Source organism: Mustela nivalis, assembly GCF_964662115.1.
Source record: "Mustela nivalis genome assembly, chromosome: 3".
Classification (NCBI taxonomy): Eukaryota; Metazoa; Chordata; class Mammalia; order Carnivora; family Mustelidae; genus Mustela; species Mustela nivalis.
In genome coordinates this window covers 13177684-13203581 of record NC_139022.1, presented here as the reverse complement: position 1 = coordinate 13203581, position 25898 = coordinate 13177684, and the positions used below count along the sequence as shown (strand labels likewise).

The 25898-nt window shown below is 42.6% G+C and overlaps 1 long non-coding RNA gene across 1 annotated transcript in view; it reads right to left on the bottom strand.

Moving 5' to 3' along the window:
- Positions 1-23437, bottom strand: part of LOC309862322 — a 477958-nt gene extending 454521 nt beyond the window's left edge. Inside the window, exons 1-3 of the long non-coding RNA XR_014310417.1 lie at positions 23085-23437; positions 4326-4487; positions 3123-3185 (exon numbers count right to left, since the gene is read on the bottom strand). This is a non-coding gene — a long non-coding RNA (uncharacterized lncRNA). The remainder of the gene's footprint in view (positions 1-3122; positions 3186-4325; positions 4488-23084) is intronic.
- Between the last annotated feature and the right edge of the window lie 2461 nt (positions 23438-25898).

Sequence of the window (25898 nt, the reverse complement as noted above, 5' to 3'; positions counted from 1 at the left end):
AGGAAGACAACTTTTATGTGCAAAAGGACGCATTGAAGAGGATTTGAATGTGGAAGAACCTTGAGCACTCCCACAGGGTGGAGCAGCTACCCTCTGTGGAACTGCATGTAGATGTGGCAGCACAAGCCTGCATTCACCCTCTCAGGACCATCTCCCAAATGGTTACATGCGATAAGCAAACTGTGCCCCTTGCAGAAGATGGGCATGTTCCAATGGAGCCCTGAGAGGAAGCACAATGTGTTAACAAGGGGTCAGTACAGCGCAACAGACAGCAGATTCTGCAGGTTGGTGTGGTGATCCAGGAAGGCAAAGAACAGTAGAATGAACAAGGGAGCTCCGAGCGAAGGTCGGGCATTTTAGGATGGTGGGAGTTTCTCTGTACCTGGCTGCCCTCCATAGGTACCTAGGTCCAAATTCAATAAAACATCCTTTGGCGGCAGTCACTTATTGTGCACTGTTTTTGTCTTTGTTATCTTGTCCAACGTGCACATACACGTATTGGACAGAGAGGCAGATAGATCCCAATCAGGGCGTGTAGCAGGATAGGGAGAAGCTTACATGCCCCTGAGCAGAGAACCTGAGTACAGAGTCAATGCCAAGACCCTGGAATCATGAGTTGATCTGAAGGCCGCCTCTGAACTGATGGACACAACCCGGACCCAATCATTGACTTCTGAATTCCTTCTGGTTCTAGACAGAACCGCTGCTCTGTCATTGTTCAGAAAGGCAGGGGATAAGGATTTTGGCTTGGGCTGGTGTTGCTTGAGCTATCCGGCCTGCTTTGAGAGCTGGTATAGCTTTTCGTCTTGAAGTCAGTGACTGGGCTATGGACAAACTATTATCCGATGCCTATTTGCCTAAAGAGAATACCTCCATGCCTAGATTTTCCAGGGGGAATGACACTATGTCTTTAGGTGTTCCACTTCTGTGGAAGGTGTTGGGAGTCCTCTGTGCCTCATTCAATTCCACAGAAATTAATACCTGTGCACCTGTACTATGCAGATATTGACCAAAAAAAAAAAAAAAACAAACAAACCATGATATACCAGACACAGTTACTGTTGAGGGGACTCATGACCTGGGGGCATAATGACACAAAGGCAGGGTCGCATGGCCAGAAGAAGAATGACATATACAGTGAAAGTTATGGGGATGAGGGGGCTTACAATGGAGAACAGATAATATGAAGCAAAGTACAGGAGAGTCTGGAAATGCGACGGGGCTCGAATCGGACTCTGAAAGCCATGTGTACACAGCTGCCGAGGTGGGGAGGGGATGGGGAGCAGATGTAAGTGCACACACACTCAGGGGCAGGGTCAGACAGGCACACAGCCATGTGCACTGCAGACTTCCTTCTGGAGAGAAGCAGAAATAGGAATGGAGGGCCAACTTCACTGAGATGAAGTCTTTAGATTCTGCATATTTTGGAGAACGAAAGAATGTCAAAGCACTGATGCATGATGATGAAATGTGGGTATGGAAATATCAGGAATCAAGAATGAAGAACAGAAGACCAGAAAAAGGCAGAGCACAGAGGTAGAGAAACATGTCCAGAAGCTAATGAATAAAGAGATAATTAGGAATTAGGGCCAAAACAAAGGTTAACAGAAACAACTAGAATGAAGTAGGCATATCACAAAAATTCCACAGGAAGGTGAATTAATTCACTACATCAACATTATGAAACACCTCCTGGACGTCAGTATTGTGGCAGCCTACAGGGATGCAATGAAGACAGATATAGTCGTATCCCTCAGTGGTCTGAGAATCTCACAGAACAGCTTCAGAGTTGGGACCAGAAAGGCAGGTCAGGCCTGTGGCTTGGCAGGACCAAAGTGGCCATAAAAACAGGCCATGGAAAAGGGAGGGGATACGGTGATGGCAGGGGGTGAGGCGGGACAGGAGCCTGTGTGAGTAGAGCAAATCTGCCTCCAGGGAGGGGGTTCGAGAGAAGAGTGGGAGGCCAAAGGAAGGCTAGGCTTGGGAAACAATACCACTATGAGGCCCCGGGAGGAAGAGGCACACTAAGGAGGCAGTGGGAGAGCCCCACAGCGGCTGGTGTGGAATCCAACAGCGGACCATGAAAATCCCTTCCATTCCAAGGAAAAGTATCTTTAACAAGATTTTGTAAAATTCAAATGAGACATAAACCATGGAAAGTATTGGCTAACTCAAGGCACAACTCAAGATTTTTACCTGTTTCACGAACTCTTTCCTGCCTGCCCCTCCCCTAGGCTTCTCAGCACTGATATTTCCATCACTCCGCATTTTTCTTGGTTCTAATCATGTACTGTGTCTTCCCTTAAATTATGTTCTCCTTATATTCTCTCTAGGATGCAGGCACTGTCTTAGGGGAGGGACACAAGAGGCCACTCAAGCTAGAGGAGACACACAAGGAAGGATGGTGTCGTTTATGACAAGTTTACGACAGGGCATCAGAATGGACAGAGGCCGTAAGTCAGGGCAGCAGACACAGACGGGGGGGGGGGCGGGAGGGGAGACAGGGCAGCACAGTTTTCTGTAAGAAGTGATGCCACAACTGCCCCTCCACTGTTCACCCAGGTGGAGTTCCTATTCCCAATGGCTTAGAGGTGGGGAGTCCCATTCCCACAACAGAGATTTTTCTGAGAGAACATGCAAATGTAACATTTATTAAGTATTACATTTTATTTATATTATCCTTCAGTTCCATTAGGGATTACACAGTTTTTGTAGATCAGCCCAGGAACCTAACCACACGCAGATTACGTGGGGTGGGGGGGGGATATTTACAAGATTACAAACTGTTAAAATACAAGTCATTCATAAGTTAGAAACCACTTACATATGACCAAAGTGGCATTAATAAGTTGAATTTGGAAATATGCTTCCTCTCCCCTGACATTTTAAGGTTGTCTACTCTGAGAATATGTCTTCTTCAAATCGAACATGTTTTTTTAGGTTTTTAGCATATGCAAAAACAAAATCATTTACAACTCTTCTGAAGGTGAATATTATAATCATGAACCATTAAAATACAACCACCAGTACCACCAAACTAACAGATGAAAAGAATTCTTAGAGAAAAGCCGACGAGGACAACAGGCGTCACAGCAGACTGTTTTCATTAATTGGGGACTTACCAGAACTTCTCGTAACTGTCCCAAAGGCACAGAAAGTTGATTGAGGGCTTTGTCCATGCCAACCTAAAGGTAAAACCAGGTTGGCACAAACACATCACGATAAGGAGTAATAGTGACGTATCTATTTAACGATCAAAGCAGTACCAGATTTAAGTTATTTTTTTGGCACAACCGTATTTTGCTACATAACTAGCTAAACAACAGAAGTGTTATTTGGCCATTAATGTTGTTCATAGAATATGAAAAAAATCTGTTGAAATACATGAAACTATAAAAATAAGGGAAGTCAGGAGAAACGAAAGTTTCCTTAAGAACAATTTGCCTTTAGATGACATTTTAAATGAATGTGAAAAATTTTCACAGAAGGTGAACAGTTCTCTGTCTGTAATTGATGATACTCAGCCAGCTGATGTGAAAGTCTGACGGGCTACGTCTCTCTTAAACATTATTATAAGCCTTGAGAAAAATAGAAATTAAACAGAAGTAAAATTATCTAGGTTTTTAATCCTATTGGGATATTTATCTTAGTGGTATATTTCCCAAAAGCAAATGTGCATCATTAATTTTAATGCTTCTTGAAATTCCCATGGAGCTGCAACTTTCTGTGCTTCTCTGGACAAACAGATTTAAAACAAAATGAAGCATCAACAAGGAGACTTTTCTGCCAAGTAACAAAATTCAACATTTCTAAATGGCTTTTACAAACAATTGATAAGCTCACTGCAAATCATTCTTATATTTTTATAAAACCAAACTTTTTAAATATCAATATTGGCCAATGTTCCCTCAACCTAGCTCTGGCTAACAGATATACCTGGGAGTAAATTAAACATTGTAAGAGTGGTGGACATTTGCTCCTACAAATTAGTCTAAATCAAGGAAGATTTCAGGGTAATCACTTAGCAACTAATAAAACAACCTCTTGGGTATTATTATCCTTTACTTTTCACTGTTGACTAATGAATTTGAAACATAATCAAACTAGAGCAACCTTAAATGAATAAAAACTAAAACAAAAAAATGTATTCCAAAAAGTTTAGTTCTTTTATTAATGAAATTGGTAATTTCTTCAAGTTTCTGGTGGGGTTGGTGGGGTAATCAACTGAAAGGTTTCTAAAAACTCTGCCCTTTTAATAAATATGAAGGAGAGAGAAAGTGTGTGTGTGTGTGTGTGTGTGTAGGACTTGTGAATTTCAGGTTTACCAAGTTTGTGGAAAGGTTGACAAAATCTGCATAATCCTTGTTGATGATCTCGACCATGGCTATTTTAAGAAGTTTATAGTAGAGTTCCAAATCTCCTCTTAGTTCCTCCAGCTGGACACGCTTCCTACAGTCAGACACAAAGTGATCGACGTCGAAATCTTCCTGAAAATCAAACCAGAAAGAAAAAATGATTGCACTGATACCACATTTTACATAGAAAAATAAGATCAGAGAAAGAATAAGAGGCTGTATTACTGCAGGGGAACACACACAGGACATCAGGGGGTCTGCTCACTTCCTAAGATTATGGGAAAGGGGGCCCCTCACCAAGACCATTCTCTCCTGTTGCCTAACTCTACAGGCATTTTATTTCTTTTAATTATACATTTCAAAGAGGCTCTTCTCAAAATAGAAACAGCTTTTTCTTCTTAATTTTAACACAGCGATTCACATCCTTCCAGACTTTGTTTTGGTCTCTTTACTTTTTTTTTTTTTAAGATTTTATTTATTTGAGAGAGAGAGACAGAGAGAAAAAGTGGGAGGAGGGGCAGAGGGAGAAGCCGGCTCTCTGCTGAGCTGGGAGCCTGATGCCAGGGTTCATTCCAAGACTCTGAAATCAAGATCTCAACCGAAGGCAGACGCTTAACTGACTGAGCCACCCAGGTGCCATAGTCTTTCTCTTTAAAATATAAATTACTTTTGGGGAGCCTGGCTGGTTCAGTGGTTATGGGTTCAAGCCCACATTGGGCTTTCTGCTCAGCAGGGAGCCTGCTTCCCTGTCTCTCTCTCTGCCTGCCTCTCTTCCTACTTGTGATCTCTGTCAAATAAATAAATAAAATCTTAAAAAATATATATATAAAATATACTATGCAGCCATCAAAAGAAATGAAATCTTGCCATGTGCAATGACGTGCATGGAACTAGAGGGTATGCTGAGTGAAATAATCAGAGAAAGACAATTATCATACAATCTCCCTGATATGAGGAATTTGAGAGGCAAAGTGGGGGGTGTGGGGGTAGGGAAGGAAAAATGAAACAAGATTGGATTCGGAGGGGGGCACCTGTGTGGCTCAGTGGGTTAAAGCCTCTGCCTTCGGCTCAGGTCATGATCACAGGGTCCTGGAATCGAGGCCACATCGGGCTCTCTGCTCAACGGGGATCCTGCTTCCTCCTCTCTCTCTGCCTACTTGTGATTTCTGTCTGTCCAATAAATAAATTAAATCTTAAAAAAAATATTGGATTGGGAGGGAGACAAACCATAAGAGACTCTTAATCTCACAAAACAAACTGAGGGTTGCTGGGGGGAGGGGTGTAGGGAGAGGGTCGTGGGGTTGTGGACATTGGGGAAGGTATGTACTACGGTGAGTGCTGGGAAGTGTGTAAGCCTGACAATTCACAGACCTGTAACCCTGGGGCCAATAATACATATTTCTAATAAAAAATAATAAAATTAATATACAATAATACACAGTATTATTTACTACAGTCACTATGATGTACATTACATCCCCAAGGCTTATCTTATTAACTGGAAGTTTATACCACTGGACCCCTTCATCTATTTCCTCTACAACCTCGCCTCTGGCAACCACCAATCTGTTCTCTATGACTTCATTTTGTTTTGTTTTTTAGATTCCACATGTGAGGGAGATCATACAGTATTTCTCTTTCTCTGTCTGACTTATTTCACTCAGCACAATATCCTCAAGGTCCATCCATGTTGTTGCAAATTGCAAGACTTCCTTCTTTTTATGGTTAATATTCCATCGTATACACACACATTGTCTTTATCCATTCACCCCATTGGTGGACACTTTAGTTATTTCCAAGTCTTGGTTGTTGTAAATATTGTGATACTCACTACCGTGAGTGTGAGTCTTGCTAGCCGCTAGAGCCAGGTGATCTAGAGGTATACCTGGGTAGCAACTGCAAACCTCGGGGCATCATACGAGCATTCAAGCTCCTTTCCAGGAGATACCAGAAAGCAGAAGCGAGGTAGAGGGACAGCGCAAAGATGGTACCCATCAGCTCCATCTTTGGAGAATAACTTACTAGGCTCCCAGATCCACGTTAAATTAGATGCCTGCCCCTCAGGGCTTTAAGATAAGCAAATGAGCCTCTTTCACAGAAATCTGATCCCATTTCAGTCTGCTGCTTCTGTGCTGAGTTCCAGGGTGGGTCAGTCTACTCGCGGGACTGCTTTAAGAACTGTTTCTCAGTTTGCTATAGCCTTGTGGGTCTCATGGGTGCAAGCTCTGATGGCTTTCAAAGCTGGATGTTTTGGGGTCTTGTCTCTTAAATGTACGTCTTGGAAGTTGGGGTGCCAGAAGTGGGGCTCAAACCCTTTGCTCCTCAGGGAGAAGCCTGGGGTTTTGAGTACCCTCCCAATCCCAGGTCGCTGTACCAGGGGTGGGGTTTATGGCAAGACTGATTCTTACTTCAACATAGTTTTTTTTTTCCTTACTCACCTAATGTGTAGGAGTCACTCAGCCAGTTGTAGGGTTTTTTCCACAGGACATTTTTCCATATGGAGCTATAGATTCAGTGTGTATTTCATAGAAGAGATGAGTTCAAGATCCTCCTATGCCACCATCTTGAATGGAAACCCCAGACCTTCTCTATGTATGTGTGTACACACACATATGTGTACACACACACACACACACACACACACAAATATTCATGCTCTTCTAAACTATTTCCCATCTAGGGGCACCTGGGTGGCTCAGTGGGTTAAGCCTCTGCCTTCGGCTCAGGTCATATCTCAGGGTCCTGAGATCAAGCCTCACATCAGGCTCTCTGCTCAGCCGGGAGCCTACTTTCCCCCCTCTCTCTGCCTGTCTCTCTGCCTCCTTGTGACCTCTCTCTCTCTCTGTCAAATAAATAAAAAAAATCTTAAAAAAAGAATAAAAAAATAAAAAATAAAAACCCATTCTATTAAAAAAAATTTCCCATCTAAAAATATAACTTGAGTGTCTTTACATAAAACACATACATTTCTATTAATATTTTATGTGCATGCTGAGTGTCCCATTGAACAGATGTTCCAAATCTTTCATAACCTATTTCCAAGTATTGGTCTCACAGGATTAGCTATCCTGTGTTTCCCCTTTACAATACTGTGATACCCTGGTAGGCTTATATGCTTAGAGGCAATAAATTACTATCTAATTTTCCTGTGACTCTGCTACTCCATGACCTGTTTAGTCAGCAAGAATCAAATGTGATGATTCCCAAACTAGTTAAGGACACCTACACTTACTTTTCATTAAACACTATGTAAACCAACAAAATATGACTGCAAAAAAAATCACTGTTCTTTTGAAAACTAACACAGCTACTTTGGAAAGATTTGATACAAAGAAATCAATAAGAAAATTTTTGCTAAGTTATGTATGGGTGAGATGACCAAGTACCAGGCAGGGAGGGAGTGATCACAGGATTCTCACTCAATTCAGTTAAAGAAACTGAAAATGAATGCAAAAAAAGACAACATAGAAAGCTTTTTTTAAAGATTCTTTTTATTTATTTGAGACACAGACAGACAGTATGAGCAGGGAAAGGGGCAATGGGAGGAGATTCCCTGCTGAACAGGGAGCCCAATGTGGGACTCCATCCCAGGACCCCGAGGTCATGACCTGAACCGAAGGTAGATGCCTAACCTATTGAGCGACCCAAGTGCTGTGATAACTCAGAAATCTAATCTGCAGGCCAGTTTCCTGAGAAAAGACCTGGCACTGTTTCAATGGAGAATAAATATACATATTTTTTCCAAATAAAATGCTAAAAACTGTATGTACCATTCCCTAAGAGTACTTGTTTAAACTGACTTTTTTAGTTAATCAACCAATGACTGACCGTGCTAGTGTCAGAGAGAAGGACTTTATTTAAAACCGTAATTTCACAGTCATCTACAGAAAGCCACCTGCTCCTTACACTGGTGACCAAATTAGCCTGGACCTTTCTCTCCGGAGACAATTTCAGACCTTACATCATAGTTATGTAGTACATCACGGGAGGGGGTCTCGGTTCATAATCCTGGCCATCCTACTCATCAACTGTATACCTTTAGGTCGATCACTTTCCCTGCCTCAGTTACACATTGTTGAAGTTCTTGAACTTCATGATGGCATTCTAAATTGTATAACTGGGTTGCCTATGTGCTTAAGCATCTGCCTTTGGCTCAGGTCATGATCCCAGTCTTTTGGGTTTGAGTTCCACATCAGGCGCTCTGCTGAGCAAGGAGCCTGCTTCTCCCTCTGTCCCTTCTTCCTGCTCCTGCACTCTCTCACTCTCAAATAAAATCTTAAATAAATAAATAAATAAGTAAATCATATAACTTAGCCTCAGTGAACAAATGCTATTAGGTAATATTAGTACTCAAATTACCATTTATGCATTTGTTCTCAGATAAACAAAAGTTGCATAACACATGACTAAATAACTCGGAACATCTGTGAATACTGGGTTAGGCAGCGTTTGCTGTGAAAAGCAAACCCAAACTCACAGTGCCATAATAGAGACCCATTTCACTTAACCAAGAATGGTTTTACTACTTTAGGAATGGTTTTACTTTATAGTGTAGATTCCCCAAGTATTCAAAAAGAAAGTATTTACAACCCATACATTTATGGTCAACTGATTTTTCACAAGGATGCCAAGACCATTTAATGGGGGGGGGGAGGGAAACAGTCTTTTCGAGTGCCTACTACTGGGACAAGTGAATATCTACATGCAAAAGAATGAACTTGGAACAGCAACGTCACACATACACAAAAATATAACTCAAAATGGATCAAAGATTTAAATGTAAGAGTCAAAACTGTAACACTCAGAGAAAACAGGTGAAAATCTGTATGACTTTGGATCTGGAAAAGCTTTCTTAGACATGATACACAAAGCAATAAGAAATATTAGATAAGCTGAACTTGATCAAAATAAAAACTTTCGTGTGTCAAAGGACACTACGGAGAACGTGAAAAGACAACCCACAGAATGGGAGAGAGTATCTGCAAATCATTTGTCTGACAAGGATCTAATAACCAGTATATGCAAATATACTCTTAGAACTCAACAACAAAAAGACAAATAACCTAATTTAAAAACAAGCCAAAGACTTTTGAATAGACATTTCTCCAAAGATGATACACAGACGGTCAAGAGCACATGTCGGGATGTTCGACATCCTTAGTCATTGGGGAAATGCGAATCAAAAGCACATGCAGATGCCACGTCACACCCACTAGGACAACTATGGTAAAATAAGAAAAAGAAAAAGAAAAAAAAAGAAGAAGAAAAGTGCTGGCAAGAAGGCGGAGAAGCTGGAACCCTCCTGTATTGTCGGTGAGAATGTAAAACAGTGTGGCTAAGGCAGCAAACAGCTCGGTAGCTCCTCAAGAAGTTACACACGTACAATTACCCAGCAGTTCTACGTCTAGGGGTATGACACCGACAGAACTGACAACAGATGTTCCTGCCACAACCTGTACATGAATGTGTACAGCAGCGCTGCTCGTAACAGCCAAAAGAGTATATACCCAACGTCCATCAACTGATGAATGGATACATAAAATGTGGAAGAGCCTCTTACACAACCATAAAAAGGAATAAACTGTTACATGCTACAACACGAGTGAAGTCTGAAAACATTCTACTCTCAGGTTAAAGGAAGCCAGACACAAAAGGTCACGTGTTATACAATTCCACAGATATGAGATGTTCCAGAAAAGGCAAATCCATAAAAACAGAAAGTAGATTCATGATTGCCAGGGAATAAGGGGAGGGGAGAATTGGAAGTAAGAGGTTTATTTTTCGGGTGATGGAAGCATTCTGGAATTAGACAGAAGTGACGTATGTACCATATACACAGTAAATATACTAAAAACCAGAGAAGAGTACACTTTAAAATGGCAACTATTATGCTTTGTGAATTATATTTTGATGAAAAATGAAACAACTTAAATATCAACAAGCTAAATGCTAGGATACATGAAAAAAAATCCAAAGTAACACTAATCACAGGAACAATGGCGTAGCTACATGAATTTCAGACAAAGCAGATTTCAGAGAAGGAAAATTATCAGGCATAAAGAGCAGCATTACATAATGATAAAGAAATCGACTGACCAAGAAGACACAATTATCCTTAAGGTATGTGTGCCTGATCAACACAGGTGAGACACAACCTAACAGAACTGCAGGGAGAAATAAACAATTCCATTATCACAGCTGGTGACTTCAACACTTCTCCATCATTAATGGGCCGATCCAGCAGCAGGGCAACAAGGATTCAGTCCAGACATGGCACACTTAACACCACCATCAATTACCGTACAACAGATGTACACAGACTATTTCGCCCAGTAATAGTGCAACACACATTCTTCTTAAGCTCATATGGAACACTCATCAAGACAGAATAATTCTGGGCCACAAAACACAACAAATTTTTAAAAACAAAAATTATACCAAGTATGTTCTCAGACCGCAATGGAATTAAAAATCAGTAACAGAAGATAGTTGAAGAAGTCCAAAATACATGGAGATTAAATGACACACTTCTAAATGACAGGAGACCAGTCTCAACAAAATACAATGTAGCAAAATGTGTGGAATGCTGCTTAAAGGGAAAATACAGTACTGAATGCAAATATTAGAAAAAAAAAGATTAAAGTCAATAATCTAAGCTTCCATTTTAGGCAACAACAACAAAATCAAATCTAAAGTAAGGAGGGGCTCCTTGGTGGTTCAGTCGGTTAATCATCTGCCTTTGGCTCAGGACATGGTCCTAGGGTCCTTCCTGCTCAGGGAGGCTGCTTCTCCATCTCCCATTCCTCCTGCCTGTATTCCCTCTCTCACTGACTCTCTCTGTGTCAAATAAAATCATTAAAAAAAAACCTAAAGGAAGTAGAAAAAAAATAAAAATTAGAGCAGAAATCAATGTAATTAAAACCAGGATTTTTTTTTTAAATCAATAAACCCCAAGTCTGTTTCTTTGAAAACATCAATAAAACAGATAGACCCTTAGCCAGTCAAACAAAGAAAAAAGGTAGAAGACATAAATTACTAATATCAGATGAAAGAAGGGAGGGCTACTGCTAACAATCCCAATCACTATAAATTCAACCAAACATTTATGGAATACTACACAATTCTCTAAAATCTCTTCCAGAAAGTAAAACTAGAAGGAGTACTTCCTAAATCATTCTTAAATCATTCTAGGAGATCATTATTACCCTGACACAAAAACCAATACTACAAGAAAAGAAACTACAAACTAGTATCTCTCATGAACACAGACATAAAAATCTTCAACAAAAATTAGCAAATAAAAGCAAACACTGTATTAAAAAATTATACACCAGGGTCATGTAGGATTTATTCCAGGTATGCAACATTAGAAAATGTTCAACATTAGAAAATCAATGTGATCCATCATATCAACAGAAAGAAAATCACATGATCATATCAATGAAGGGAGGAAAAAAAACATTTAACAAAATCCACACCTCTTCATTATTAACCCTCAGGAAACTAAGAATAGGAGGACTTCCTCAACTTGATAAAGAATGTTTCCAAAAATTCACAGCTAACATGATATTAATACTGAGAAAATAGAAGACAGGGAATCAAGTCAAGGATGTCCCTTCTACTACTACTATTCAATACTATACTGGAAGGCCAAACTAATGAAATAAGGTAAGAAAAGGAAACAAAATGTATACAACCTGGGAAAGAATAAAACTTTGTTCACAGATGACATGACTGTCTACAGAAAATACAAAGACTTCACACCCCACACCCTCCTGAAACTAGTCAAGTGATTATAGCAAGTCTGCACAATACACAGTTAAAATACAGAAGTCAATTGCTTTCCAATGATGTATCAGACAAAGGGCCAGTATTCCAAATTTATAAAGAATTTATCAAACTCAACATCCAAAAAACAAAAAAATCCAGTCAAGAAATGGACAGAAGACATGAACAGACCAAAGAAGACATCCAAATGGCCAACAGACACATGAAAAAGGGCTCCACATCACTCAGCATCAGGGAAATACAAATCAAAACCACAATGAGACACCACCTTACATCAGTCAAAATGGCTAAAATTAACAAGTCAGGAAACAACAGATGTTGGCGAAGATGTGGAGAAAGGGGAATCCTCCTACACTGTTGGTGGGAATGCAACTCTGGAAAACAGTATGGAGGCTCCTCAAAAAGTTAAAAATGTAACAACCCAACGACTTAGCAATTGCCCTATTAGATGTTTATCCAAAGTACACAAAGTGATTTGAAGGGGCAAAAGCACCCCGATGTTTATAGTCAAACTATTGAAAGAGCCCAGATGTCCATCAACAGATGAATGGATAAAGAAGATGTGGTATACATACACACACACACACACACACACACACACACACACACTACTCAGCCATCAAAAAGAACAAAATCTTGCCATTTGCAAGGACATGGATGGAACTAGAGGAAGACAAATACCATATAGTTTCAGTCATATGTGGAACTTAAGAAACAACAGATGAATATAGGAGAAGGGAAGGAAAAATAGAAACAGACAGGGAGGCAAATCACAAGAGACTTAACTACAGGAAACAAACTGAGGGTTACTGGAGAGGGGAAAGTTGGGGTAACTGGGTGAGGGGTATTAAGGAGGGCACTTGTTGGGATGAGCTCTGGGTGTTGTATGCAACCAATGAATCACGAAATTCTAACCATGAAACTAAAAGTACACTGTATGTTAACGAGATTGAATTTTAATTAAAAAATTTAAAAAGTCAATTGCTTTCATATATACCAGCAATGTACAAGTGGAATTTGAAGTTAAAAACACAAGACCATTTACATTAGCATACCAAAAAAATTAATACTTAGGTGCAAATCTAACGAAATATGCACAAGATCTATATGAGAAAAAGTATAAAATTCTGATGAAAGATAACAAGCAAGGTAAGATGTAAAGTGGAAAGAAAGTCCATAATCTTGGGTAAGAACACTCAATACTGTTAAGAGGTCAGTTCTTCCCAAACTGATCGACAGACTCAATGCAATCCCAATCAAAATGCCAGGAAGTTATTCTGTGGATAACAACATGTTGACTCTAAAATTTGGATGGAAAACTGGAAAACCAAGAGTCCCAGAGTAGTCAACAAAATATTAAAGAGCGGGGAAAAAAAGGAAATTGAGGATTGCCACCACCCAATCTCAAGACTTACTATTAAAGCTATAGTGATTAAGACAGAAGGTGCCTGGCAAAAGAGACAGGTGCTTGGAACAGAGTGGAGAGCCCAGAACAACATCCACACACACAGGCAAAGGCAACTCAATGGCAAGGACAGTTTTCAACAAATGGAACCGAACAATGGGACATTGATAAGAAAAAACAAACAAATGAAAAGAATAAAAACAAACTTTTCACACCTTTCACAAAACCTAAACGTAAAATGCAAAACTTCTTAAAGATGACATAAGAAAAAATGTAGGGATCCTTGGATTTGGCAATGACTTTTCAGATATAAAACCAAAAGCATGATCTACGAAAGAAAAAAATTGATGAGAGGGACTTTGTTAAAATTAAACTTCTCTGTAAAAAACACTGTTAAGAGAATGAAAAGACAGGACAACTGGGTGGCTCAGTTGGTTAAGCAGCTGCCTTTGGCTCAGGTCATGATCCCAGCGTCCTGGGATCCAGTCCCACATTGGGATCCTTGCTCCGCAGGGAGCCTGCTTCACCCTCTGACTCTGCCTTCCACTCTGTCTGCCTGTGCTCACTCTCGCTCGCTCTTTCTCTGACAAATAAATAAATAAAATCTTAAAAAAAAAAAGAGAGAGAATGAAAAGACCAGTCACAGAGTAGAGAAAATATCTGCAAAACACAGCCATGGTAAAGGACTTAAAATAAGAAATATAATATAAAGATGTCTTAGTAGCAACAAGAAATCAAACCTAATTTAAAAATGTGAAAAGAGCGGTGGCTGGGAAACCCAGTCAGTTAAGCATCTGCCTTTAGCTCAGGTCCTGGGACTGAAATCCACACTGGGCCCCCGGCTCAGCGAGGAGCCTGCTTTTTTCCCTCTCCTGCTGCCTGCTGCTACCTCTCCGTATGCTTGTGCTGTTAATAAATAAATAGAATCTTTAAAAACGAAAAAAATAAAGGATCTGAAAAGATGCTCAACTTTGTATGTCATTAAGAAATTGCAAATTTAAACAAGGTACTATTACATATCACGTAGAATATAAAAAATCCAAAGCACTAGTAATACCAAATGCTAGCAAGGATGTGGGACAACCGAACTCTCATTCACTGTTTGGTCAGAATGCAAATTGGGAGGCACTGTGTGAGACAGCTTGGCAGTTTCTCACAGAACTAAACACATTCTCACTATAAGATCAGTAATTGTGCTCCTTTGTATTTACCCAAAAGAGCTTAAAACTAGTGTCCACACAAAAACCTGCACATGGATATTTACAGCAGCTTTATTCTCTGAAGTGCCAAAACTTTGAAGCAATCCAATCTCCTTCAGTAGGTGAACAGGTACACTGTGCCACACCCACACAACGGATTATTCAACAATTAAAAGATGAATTATTAAGCCACAAGACTTCGAAGAACCTTAAATGCATATTGCTAAGTGAAGGACCAGTCTCAAAGGCTAAATACTATATGATTCCAACTCTATGGCATTCTGGAAAAGGTAAAAATTAACCAACATTTTAATTTTTATTTATTTTTTAGGTCATCTCTATACCCAATGTGGTGGCTAGAACTCACAACCCTGAGATCAAGAGTCAGATGCCCTAGCAACTAAGCCAGCCAGGTGCCTCTAAAAAGGTAAAACTCTAGACAGTAAAAAGATCCCGGGCTGAGGGGTGAGCAAGGAGGGTGCAGAGAGAGGAGAAGAAACAAATAGATGAGGTACAGGGTTTTTCAAGGCAATGAAACGAGGCTGTAAGATACCAACAGTAGGTAAATAACATTATACATTTGTCAAGACCCACAGAACTATAGAAAGAGGAGTGAACCCTAATGTAAACCATGGATTTTAATTAATACTGTATCAATGCTGGTTCATCAGTTGTAACACATATAGCACAAGAATGTAATACATTAATAATAGGAGATAGTGAAGTTAGAAGAAAAATATCTGTACTCAGGGGTATTTCCTATCTGAACCCAGTTAAAGTACAAATCCCCCAAAAGGCCAGAAGTTGGGAGATCACAAGAGGTGTTGGAACACAGAAAAATAAATGAGCAAACCAGACAAGCTGCAGGTAATTAAGAACCATTAACCATGAGAGAAGCAGTGACATCACTCAAAATTAAAACCAAGTAGAGTTTAAAAGTTTAGCTACTTTACTAACTAGCTGCAATCAGGGATGGCAAACAAAGACTAATTCAAAGTAACCTGGGAATTAATCATTTAAAACTTACCAATAATCTGAAATTAGTAGCTTTAATGCTATGAAAATTACATAGAATTTGGAAAGATAGAATTTCTCTAAGCTGCCAAGAAGTAAAACACTCCTTCCCAGATACATGGACTTATCAAATCACTATATACTATCTCCACGAGAAGCAGAATCCCCAAGAACCATCACTCTGTAATGATGAGAAGTACTAAGAGGGCATATAAAATTTATGAAACATGTCCCATTTCATCGAGACAAAAAACCAAAATAGTTAAGCACTAATCTGCACACTACATAGGGGTTGAAAGACATAGAAAGTTTGTGTGAGCTCACGTATGTGTGTGTTTCCAACCATTCTTGAAAACAATGGACAGCAGAGATGAATAAATGTCCCTGTATATCCCATAAATATTCCTCAAATATTTATCATGCAACTCCAGCTCTGCTCTAAGACCTAGGGACACAGTCATGAAAAGAAAAGACAAGGTCTCTGCTTTTAAGGAGCAGATATTCTAATGCAGAAATGAGAAAATAAATATGTAAACAAACATTATATTAATGAACAGTGATCAAATAGTGATTAATGAATAGTGATCACAGCTAAAAAGAAAACAGGACACAGTAAAGGTTGAGTGACAAATGGGATGTATTTTAACTTGGATGAACCAGGAAATATAGAACAATGAGTTGAGATCCAAATGACACAAAAGAGCTAGCCACCGGAAGTGTGGGAAGAGGGTTCCCACCCAAGGTATCAGCATGTATACAAAAATGTCCTTGGAGCTCTTCCCTCCAGCCCCTGCTCTCAAATCTCTGACCCAGCTAGGTGGGGACATAATCTAGGACTTGTGTCTCCCAAAACTCATTCTAAATCTTTGTTTGGTGACTAAATTATTCAAGCTTGAGAAATTAAAAACATATGCTAACAAGATCTTCCCACCATCTACAGAGAGATCATCTTAAAAGCATCATGAAATAGTAACACTAAAATTCTAAAAAACTTCTGTTCTAACATTTTAATCAATTTTATATCAAATTCCTTTCTTGAATTTATATACCCATTTGACATATTTATGAAGAGACAAAAAAAAAAACAACAAACCCTACATTCCGTAATGTATTTATCCATCTAACAAATATTTGAGTACCTAATTACACTCTGTTCCAGCTGATTTCTTCTCTTTATCTCTTTTTTCCCCTCAATTTAACACCAATCATAATCTATGTAGGCTTTTAGTTCGCTTTTCAAAATTAATTTCTTGAGCTATTTAAAGGAATTATCCAGTGCTAGAGTTATCAACACTGGTCACACATTAGAATGACTTAAGGAACTTTTTTTTAAGATTTTATTTATTTATTTGACACAGAGAGAGAGATCACAAGTAGGCAGAGAGGGAGGGAATCATGCTCCATGCTGAGCAGAGTGTCCCATGCAGGGCTCGACCCCAGGACCCTGAGACCATGACCTGAGCTGAAGGCAGAAGCTTAAACCTCTGAGCCACTAAGGCACCCCCTCACCTGAGGAACTTAAAAACAAAAAGCCCAAAGGGCACCTGGCTTGTTCAGACACTGGAGCGTGCAGGTCTTGATCTCAGGGTTGTGAGTTCAAGTCCCATTTTGGGTATAGAGAATACTTAAAAAAAAAAAAAAGAAAGAAAGAGCCCAAGCCCCAGTTTGTGATTAATTTGTTTAAATGTTTCAAGAAATTTGATGCTAAATGTTGTAAGACTAGTTAAATAACAAAAAGATATATTTACATAATACTTCTTGCTCTCAAATTTTGAACAAAGAACTTACTAATAATCAATGACTTAGTAGGCCAACATTTTATTTAAATAAGTTTTATGGTACTACAAAGAGTGAATTAGAAAATCAAAAGCAAGGAGAAATGGGCATGATGTGAACATGGGGAAGCAAGAGAAAGCAAGAAAGTATGTGACCGGGAAGCGAATGCTTAGCTCTGAGATCCTTCTCTGAGAGAAGGACAGATTAAAACCTAAAAAGAAAGAAAAGAAGGATCCCATGCACTCAAGGAAAGAGAAGTCCCCCAACATCCCTCCTGCTTTTTCCAATATAAACACACAGCTGGGCCGACTTACCACATCCTGGTTGGTACCGACTTTATCAACTTTTCTATTTAAGCCAAACTTGACCGGTCAATGATGGATGGGCTGTGTGCCAAGTTTACCAGCTGTACAACTGACTGTGTAATGGCTGAAACTGAGAAACCGGGGTGAAAGTATCAAGAGGCTCTAAAGATTGCGAAAGAGCCAAGATTCAAATGATTACCACATACACACAAGACAAACTATGCAGATGACTGCTCAGTATGGAAGTACTTCAGAGTGTTACACTGTGGCATCAGCTGACCCAGACCCAGAAGATTGCTGGAGTTCCCATCATGGACATCTCTAACCATATAGATGACACTGAGCAAATGCCAGATGATGATGGAGCCCCTCACTCCTATGTCTTAATAGAGTTCCTCAGCTCTCCTTTACCAACTTTTCCTGTTGCCAGTTCATACAAGCAATTCTCCTTACCCAGTTCCTCTGTTCTGAGCTATGGCTAAAGACACTCACTATTTTATGTTTTGAAACTGATTATCTTTTACCATTTTACTTTTTGTTGCATCTTTTTATAAATCAGATGACCACTCACAAGACAAAAAAAAAAAAAAAAAGGAAAGGAATGATCAAAAGGGAGGACAACAACAACAACAAAAAAAAAACCAGTTCTTCTTTGCCGGGAACCCTTCTTACAAGTGCCAATCAGATAAACTTTATCTGATGTTACATCGTCACAACTCCTCTATCATCAGGGAAAGTAGTTCACATAAGAAAATTTCTCTATAAAATGAGTTCCAGGCTTACATTCCATATTTGGCTAATTAGAATTTCATTACGATGTCTGTCTCACACTGATGCGGAAGAGAATGGAATCTTGTCATCAAGACGTGACATCGAACTAAGAACCCACAGGGTAAGCGCTCAGATCCTGTGATACGAAGTCGGCTCCTGGGGATGGGCGACCCTGGGCAACAGTGGCTGAACTGCGGGCCTGCGGCTATCTGCTGTCTGTCACTCTTCCCTCTTCCTCCTCTGTCAGCTGCTATCTCCAGCTGCTGTCAACAAAGTCCACCTCAAACAGCCATCATTTCCCTCTGGTCCCATTTACCATAGCTAAGCTCCAGGCCAGGCATCCAGATCACCAGCCCTGTGGGAACTTCTTCTAAGGTAAGAGGTGGCCCTATTGGTGAAATGCAGGTGCCAAGGCATGCGGACATTGTGCCATCTTCTGCGCTATTCTTAATGTTCTGATTGTCCCACTTCCCTCAGTTCCCACCTGTGGCCTCTGGAAAGGAACATATTACAGTAGGATTTCCAAGGACTGATGCGTGGGGGTCAGGAGATCTGGCCTGTGATTGGCCCCAACTAGCTGTGTGGCTTTAAAGGAAGTCATCACACCTCAGGCCTCAGTTTCCTTATCTGCAAGCCAGGATGGACTAGAGTCTTTTCAGAGGAGCCGGCAAAGATCACATAGATAAGCACCACCTCATTATACTAACAAGCAAACAGAAGGCCGGAGGCGAGTGATTTGCCCCAAGTCAGACATAAGCAGGCAGAGAGCAGAGCCGAGGATGGGACCCACATCTGCAGGTCACAGCTAATCAGTCAGCACAGTACAAACAGATCTGAGCAGCTGCTCATTCTTCCCCTTTTCCGTTTTGTCCATCAGAATGCATGCTCCCTGCAAACAAGGACACACAGGACCTGCTTCCTGCCTCAAAATTCCCAGTTCACCCAATTAGAACAGGGAGGAGCCTCAAGGACTTACCCCCCCACCCCCACACACGGTTCTTTTACCTATGGAACATGAGGGTACATACATTCACCGTCCAGAGGGCTCCTGCCTTCACTTCTCATGGAAAAGGTCATCATGTGCCTACCCGGGGTGCCAACGAAGCCACAGGTTCCAGAGAGGAACTTACACAGAGAAGTTCGAAGGAGGCAGATGGCTCATTGCAGAAACAAACTGTCTACCAAGGAAAACTACCCCATGGGGGACTGATTCTCTTTGAAATACGTTCGAGTGCGTGGGAAAATGGTTTTTCAAGAGCTGGTGGACTGACCAGTCACCTGGTACATACAAGATCACATCCGCATTCTGACAAGAGTGGCTTGCCTGCAGTGTAGACCAGGGGCCAGAAAGACAAGGAAGGCACATGGAGACTGGGTGAGAAGCTTCTACGGTGTGATGGCAAGGGCACACTGCAAAGGTACGAGAAGAGATGGAAAGAAGTATATGGACTCAAGAGGTTTAGTAAGCGAAATCCACAGGACTTGGTGTAACAGACTAGATTTTGGAAAGGTGACAGAGTAGGAGTTGACTTCTGGTTTCCCGACTCCGGGCTAAACGGATGAAGTGTTTACCGAGAGAGGCAATAGAATAAGAAAGGTGGTTTTCCGTGGAGGAGGTGCTCATGAACTCCGTCTTGAACCTGATGAGTCTGAGGGGCCACAGACACATCCGAGAAGAAAGGTCAGCAAGTCCGATACACAGAACTGGTGCTCAGGAGGCGTGTGGACCAGAGACAGGAATCTGCCTTACCTGCTGATAGGTGGTCATGAAGCTGCACAAAAGGTCATCTAGGGAAAGAAAGGAACATGGGGCTGAGCCCATAATCAGCATTCAGTGGCTACCAGGAGCATGACTTTGCACAGGAGACACATCAGAGAGGTAGAAGAAAGACAGGAAGCAAGGCAGAGCATTTGGTCTACTGCGATGTCGAGTAAGGAGACAGAGAAAGGTCAGGTGCGCTGACTTAGAAACAGTTTTGGTAAGAACTCTTTAGTGGAACGACAGGGCCTGAAGGGTGGAAGGTGGGAAAGTCAAGTCAACCCCTGAGCACTGGCTGTGATGCGCGACAGTGACAGGGCAATACCTAGAGGTGGGGCAGTCGCGACAGTGACAGGGCAATACCTAGAGGTGGGGCAGTCAAGTGGGAGAGGATCAAACAGGAGCGCGTGATGGGAAGGAGTGCAGGGGAGAGGATCCTTGCAGGCTCCTGGAAGGGCGGGAGGGCATGGAATCCGAGCCAGAGTGGAGACTGAACCCGAGGAGAAAGGAGAGCCCCTCCCCGTACCAGGCGAAGAGGAGAAGGGGACAAATACAAGAATGGGATCATGATCAGCAGGATGGAAGAGGTCCCGTGGGATGGCTGCTAATTTTTCTGTACGACTGGAGATGAAAGAGGAAGGCTACTTGTGGTGTCAATAGCACACCCATGTAAATGGTCTAATTTATCTGTTATGCCACTTTCTCCCCCTACTACCAATACCTTATGTCCTGCTCATCTATTAGTTGGATGTCAACCCAAAGGATTTTCGGATTTCTAAGCCAACAAAGTATGATGTTGCCAGTGCCTCTGCCCCAGGTGACCCTTCCCCATCTGCCATTCCTGCACTTTGATCACCTACCTCTTTTGCATACCTTTCCCCTTCTATTTCTTATTAGATCTCATAAACATGACTTTTTAAGTAGTCTCCTGACACCAGTCAGCTCGAACTCAACAGATATGACCATGCAACTTCCTGCTGTAAACCTGACTGCAGCTCTACCATGAAGACTGCATCAATGTGGACCCCTCAATGTATGCAGTGTCCAAGGTGCAACCCGCAGCCCCACCCCATCTCCCTTTCTACCATCCCAGTCTCATTCCAAAATGTGCCAAACAAGACACCTATGTAGAAATACAACCCCGACAGCAAGCTCTCCGCTCATTTCTGCCTCGGAACTGTAACTTAACAAAACATCTCTCTGATGGAAACAGAAATTGCAAATAACCTTTATCTCCAGCTCCCACATAGAAGATCAATACCACTTTACACAGAACAGCTGTTCAATGTATTTTCCTTCTATGTATGAAGGGGTCATGTTCATTAACACTACAAATTGTACATTATATTCAGAAATTTCAGAGCTTTGAAAGAATATGGAATTGCTGGCATTCTAGCCACTTTCCCAGTTTGCTCTCTTCCTACCTCTAAGTCCTACTTTAGAACTGCTATTTTGAGATTTCTATTTTCCGAAGCTGCTTTGACCAAAGGCATTCTTTCAGCTCAGAGTGAGAAAGATGGCAGGGCTAGGAAGTGTTAGAAAATGCTAGTGTTAGGCCCAAAGAAAGCCTGACGAAGTCCAAAGACAGACAAGCTAAAGAGACTTCCGTGCTTTGAGATTCTTTAAGTCTATGTGTGTGTTTTTTCTTCTTCCAATGACCTCTCTCCTCATCACGTGTCCTTCATTAACAAAAGGTTTCTGGATCAGAGAATTCACTCTGTGCTCTCCTTCAGACACTCCATTCACTTTACACCTTTTATTACAGTGGCTTAACATCACCATACAAGAACAAGAGTACAATATACCTTCATCTAGACATCCCTACATATTAAAAATGATATGGCCACACCGCAGAGGATCCAGACATAAGCACTTTTAAAGCCAGAGTTTGGGAGATGTGATCTGAATGCAAGTATCAAAAAGGAACTAGCTGATTAACCCAAAAAAGAAAAAAACATATTATGACTTGAAGCCATAAAAAAGTAAGAAATTCAAACTCTTCAGAATTTTAGGTACCTACAGAGCCAAAACTTTTTAACACTGAAACCAGCTACTAAATCCCAATCCTTAGAAATTAAACATATACGTTTTGATAGTTTAAGTACAGACCCAGAGGGATACAGAAAACAGATAAAGCTCCTCCTGGCTCTGATTCAAACCTTGGGACATTTTCAAGGCTATGTCTGATGAACCTTTCCTGTCAGTAAAGTCTTTTCAGTTTAAATTTCTATTCTGTAAGTTTATGTCCTACAGTTATCTGCTGCCAGCTTGAGGCTGACTTCACCAAGAGAAGTAGGGCAACATTAGAAAAGGAGCTTGGTATGCTTTGTAGTACTGGACCAGAACCAGTAAGGACAGTACAGTCTTTCAGATTTCTCATTCTGAGCTTAAGACGAAAGTCAGGCATAAACGTTAGCTTAAGTGCCTTTTTGACCCGATTCCTGGTAAGTACGTGTGTTCAGAGATGTGTTCAACGCACAGTCGCTGAGCTTCTAGGCACAAGGCACTGGGAGGCTTCTGTCAGGCTGGGGTAGCGGCGGTCTTACTGTGCCGCACGGTACCAGAGGCGAGGGGTCCTACGGGTCCGGGGCTTTTACGTTTAGCTCAAAACCACTTGCCCTGAACTTTCAGGCCTTTTCATTCAATGTGCACGATTTCACAGGAGTGCTTTCTCCAGGTTGCACCTAGCCCACCCGAGGCCAAGAGACTCACTGCGAAGTGCAGTGAGGTCCCTGCCGAGGACCCGTCCGGGGCAGGGACTGCCCAGGAAGCCCGCAGGAGAAGCCCGAGGAGAGGCCCTGGAGGGCCAAGGAGGGCAGGCCACCCACGGCCCAGCTCCGGGGAGCAGAGCCCAGGCGCGCACCTTCATGAACACGTCCTTGTTGAAGCAGAGCCTGTCCAGCCCCTTGGGCAGGTTCATCCTACTTCTCTCCATTCCGCCGGACGCCGCCTCTCAGCACCGACACTCGAGCGAGGAGGAAAGGTAGGAGGCTGCGCTCCTACCGACGCTACCAGTGAAGCCACAGCGTTTCCACCGAACAGAAGGCACTGCTTCCTCCAACATGGCAGCGTCTGCGCCCCGGCCAATGAAAGAGGACTCCGCAGGCCCGCCTCCGCCTGCCTCCGCCAAGAGAGGGGTGCGGACCGCTAACGCCGAGCCAGCAGGTGATGCGGCCCCCATGCGGCGGAGGGCGACACTACAACCTCGAGTAAGTTTCTGCGGAGCAGCCCCGCTGCTGGTGATGCGGGGTGAGCGGGAGAGGGGAGGGCGGGTAGGGTCAGGGGCGCTCCCTCCCCACCTCGCCGTTTCCCTCGGAAAATCGACCTGCGAGCCTCTTCCAGGACCTTCTCCTGAGATTGTCCCGTGGGAAGCATAGCTGTGGCGGGATGCTGGCCCTTTACTTCTGCGGCCGGTTGTCCAGAGTGGGGGGCGCGTCCCGGTGTCAGGCCTCCGGTCCCCTTGCGCCGCCGCTGCAGCCGCCTGGGCGCGGAGTCCTCTGTGGGAACCCGGCTTCCGCCCTTAGCCCCCGCACCCACCCGCGAGCGTGGCTTCTCCCCCGCCGAGCTTGGCTCCAGCGATCAGTAGGGAGGAAGGTGGTCAGCTGGCAGCCTCGGGTCGTCTGGGCAGCTCCCAGCTCCACTTCGGCTCAGCTGCTGGGAGGCCACAAGTTTGGGTTCTCAGAGCTCTTAAAGAATCACCTCGCTACTGGCTGACAAAACGCAGCCGACAAGTAGATGTGGGAGCATGTTTATGTCCAGTCCGCTCTAGAATGGGCGGAATCGTGTGTTTGGCTAGCGTTGGTTCAATCGCCACACCTGCCCCCCCTCCTCCTGCCGTCCACCCCACATTTATTTTGAGATTTTTCTTTCCTCTTCCCTTGCTCTTTCTCCCACTGTCCTCCCCTTTAGTGGGAATGTCATGGTCAAATGATGATTCATTTCTCTTTTTTTTCTCCGTGAGACTCTGACAGCTCAAACCACAGATCTCACGCGTGCCCTTCAGGCTGCAGCTTTGCTGTAATAGCCCAGGCCTGGGCTGCCCCTCCCAATGCTGTGATCTCCCAGAGATAGCACAAGCAGTCCTTAGAAAGGGATGGGACACAGCAAGACAACGGCTTACAGTGAGTCTTGCATTCGAGTCACTCCAAACGGGAAACTGGTCACTTTTTTTAAAACGTGAGTACAGGGACGCCTGGGTTGCTCAGTTGGTTAAGCAGCTGCCTTTGGCTCAGGTCATGATCCCAGCGTCCTCGGATGGAGTCCCACAAGGGTTCCTTGCTCGGCAGGGAGCCTGCTTCTCCCTCTGCCTCTGCCTGCCATTCTATCTGCCTGTGCTCGCTCTCCCCCTCCTCTGATAAATAAATAAAAAAAATCTTTAAAACCTGAGTACAGAATCTGAAACAATACATTCCCTAGCAGTGGGCCTGGCAAGGCCTTGTTGAGGAAAACGTTCCCAGTCAATATCCAGAGACTATGACAGGTAGAATGAGAGCTGGAATCTTATTTGGAGAATCAGAATAAATTGCCAGGGGAACAACTATGAAATTGCATTCTATGCCCTGTTGTGGTCATTTGGATATAGGGAATGAAAGCCTCATTATTTGGTCTTTGCTTGTTTACTCTTATTATGAAAATTCTCAAGCATACACCAAAATGTGTAGAGCAGAAGGATCCCGCCCCTTCCGAGTACTTATCACTCTGCTTCCCCAACTGTTTCATAGGCCCTACTTCTTCTACTGCCCCCGAAGTGCCTGTATTTTTGTTTTTGGGGAGGGGGGAGGTCTGGAATATATTTTAAAGTAAATCCCAAACATCACATCATTCCCTGCTCCCCAAATACCTTGGTTTACACATCAAAGAAGGAGGAGGAAGAGGTGGAGGAGGGGAAGACTGAGAAGGAGGAGGGATGAAGAAGAGAGATTTCCTCACAGGCCCACTATGCCAGAATCAATAGGTGTAATAAGCTATTCCGATTAGCTCTGAGAGGCATGACTTTTAGCCCAGGGCCACAGTACTAATAAGCGACAAGGGCAAATTCAGGCAGCGCAAACAGCAAGGCCCACACTCATCACCAAGGCACCGAGACGGGGGGCAAGGGTGCCAGACCAATGGAATAAAGTTGTCTGGGAACTCCACCTGCCCTAGAAGTCCAGATGAGCGAGTAGTTGAACTGTTTTTTACCTTCATTGTCATTCCTTTCTGAAATTATTGCCGGCCTTTGGTAAAGACATGAACCTGAGCTTGTGCAGCCTGGGGTACTGATCTTGGGGTTGCTGAAGAGAGTAGGTGCCAACAAAGAATGAAAATCCCTGCTGCCTGTTCTCCTTCCAAGAGTAAGGAGGGAACAGTCAGGAGCCCATACAGTGCACTGCCACTTGGAGCCCTGGCTGTGGCAGTGGCGTGGCCCACCAAAGCCAGGAGCAACAGGCAAGATCCCAGACCCCAAATGCTAATGGAACACCCTGGGGAGGATGAAGGAAAGGCAGAGAGTCAGTGGAAACCTTCCCAAAGTACATTTCCCTCAGT